Raw genomic sequence first — 2621 nt, forward strand, 5'->3', positions numbered from 1 at the left:
GCTTGTGTTGTTGGAGAATGCCCATGAGGGAAGCATTTCCTTGTTTCTTGCTGCTACATCTAAGTTTTTAAAAACTTAGTCATGGTTGTGAAATAACCAGCAGGTCAATGTACTGCTTCTAACTGATCAGATGTTACTGCAATGTGCTATGGCTTCAGCATGTCCCTGAAAAGTTTGTGTCTGAAGTTTAGATCCCAGTGTGGGGGCGTTGATGATGGAGTCTTTAATAGGTGGTAATTAAATCATTGGGGTGCCACTATCAGAAGGGATTAAATTAGTTTTGTTTTTGTTTTTTTATTTGTTTATTTGTTTTTTTTTTTTTGAGACAAGTTTTCTCTGTGTAGCTCCGGCTGTCCTGGAACTCACTCTGTAGACCAGATTGGCCTTGAACTCACAGAGATCCATCTGCCTCTGCCTCCTGAGTGCTGGGATTAAAGGTGTGCCCCACCACAGCCTGGCTTGGCATAGTTCTTGCAGGACCCTGGTTAGTTCTTGCTAGGGTGAGTTTTTTTCTAAAAGAGCAAATCTGGTTCCTGAATTTCTCAGGCTTCCAAGATCACCCAGTGGTTATTTCCTCTTAAAAATGTTACGCTACGAAGCATTGACTTTGCTGTGACACAGACAGAAAACCCTCCCAGAGCCCAGCAGACACTAGTGTCATGCCTTGGAGTCTCCAGTGAGTTAACTAAAGTTCTTTGTGAAGTTCCCATCCTTGGGCATTTTGTTAAAGGAGCAGAAAGCACTGTTAGTGGGAAAGACTGTTGAATGATCAGATCCTTTCCTCCTTGGGCAGTATGGAGGAAGGTAGCTTCCTGTCTTTAGTATTTAAAACTTCTAATCCAAAATGCAATGGCATGTTCCAAAACCACCTGTTGGGGTTATAAATGGACAGAGCTAATCTGGCCCATGATGGAGAACACAAGAAACAACAATATGGGAGCTGTTACTGGAAGGCGGGTGAAAGTTCTGTGAGCGGTGCCGGGAATGGTATGGATTGTGATTGGAAGGGGTCATCCCATGGGGTCTGGGCATGGAAGGCAAGGGGTGCAACACTTCTTGCTCAGGCTGTAGCCATAGCATTCCCTACGGTGAGATAGAAGGTAGGAGATTGCCTAGCTCTGAAGGGTTTCCAATGATATTTTTCTACACCTCCAACTAGTAAGAAAGACATCCCTATAAGGAAGAGTTCCAGGTATTTCACCCACACAGTGGAAGGCAGTGTATAGAACTGTGCTGCTTAGCTCTCTTTGGTCTCAACTCCTTCCAAGATTGCCCTCACCCCTTTTCCTCTTCTTTATTGTAAACAGACATTTCCTGTCCTGACCACCTAGTCCCAGATAACCAACTCAGAGGCCAAATATGAATTATAAATGCTTGGCCAATAGCTCAGGCTTGTTACTAGCTAACTCTTACATTTAAATTAACCCATAGTTCTATTTACACTCTGCCACGTGGTGGTACCTTTATTAGCATGGCACATTCATCTCCTGCTCCCTCTGCATCTGGTTACTCCTCTCTCTCCCCTTCTCCTTCCCATCATCCTTTGTTTGGTCACCCTATCTAAACTTCTTGCCTGACTACTGGCCAATCAACATTTTATTAAACTAACTCGAGTGACAAATCTTTACAGTGTACAAGAGGATTATTTCACAGCATTTATTCATTTATTGCTCTTTGTGTCTAAAGCAGGCATCCTCCTGCCGTCTGGTGGGGTTCACAGAAGGGCTGCTGTGTTAGTAATAAGTGTTTGCTTTAGGAATGGAATGGATTGTTGCTGCATATCTAGGTCTTGGCTAGTGTACAGACCCTCTTTTTATATCCTTTGCATGTAATGCAGATACAGTGTAGACTGAATGGAAATTCGGGAGACTTAGTTCCTATTAGTCAGCATATGAAGCTGGCAATCGGAGTGTCTAGACAGCCCTATTGAGTGAATAAATCTATGGAAAAAGTTAAGTTAGCCTATATCATATAGTTTATTATGGATTAATATGCAACTTCTTTCTTCTGTTTTCAAATAATGGAAATAGGTGTGGATTTCAGCCTTTGGGCACTTCCCAAGGCCTAAGATGCTTGGATGGGGGCAGCGGCTGGCGATTTCCAAGTTAACATCAGGAAATTCTTTGCTGGGAAGATGACTTGGGAGATAAAACACTTGCTGTGAAAGTATGAAGATGGAATTTCTGATGCCTTCCACCCACATGAAAGCTGGGCCAATGGCCACCCATAATCTCATCACCTGGGATGTGGAGATGAGATTCCGGGAGCAATCTGGTTCATTAGATTAGTTCCAGGTATGGTGAGAGACCCTGCCTCAGTAAAATAATGTGAAAAGTGAGGAAGACATTTGAAATAAATCTTTAGCTTTCAGACACATACATACACATGCGTGCAAATGTACTCACACATATGTGCACCCCCACAGGCAAACATAGATCCCACATGTGCGCACGCATGCACGCGCGCGCACACACACGTACAAAAGAAGAAGCAGGGAAATAAATTGTCAGTGTATGGGGGTGGTGATCTCTGCAAGGCTACCACATAGGGACCCTCTGAGCAACCAGCTCCCGGATCAGGGCCGCTCAGGTGTTTCCTTCTCTTCCGGTGTCTTGGCTTGC

Source organism: Peromyscus maniculatus, chromosome 19, assembly GCF_049852395.1.
Source record: "Peromyscus maniculatus bairdii isolate BWxNUB_F1_BW_parent chromosome 19, HU_Pman_BW_mat_3.1, whole genome shotgun sequence".
Classification (NCBI taxonomy): Eukaryota; Metazoa; Chordata; class Mammalia; order Rodentia; family Cricetidae; genus Peromyscus; species Peromyscus maniculatus.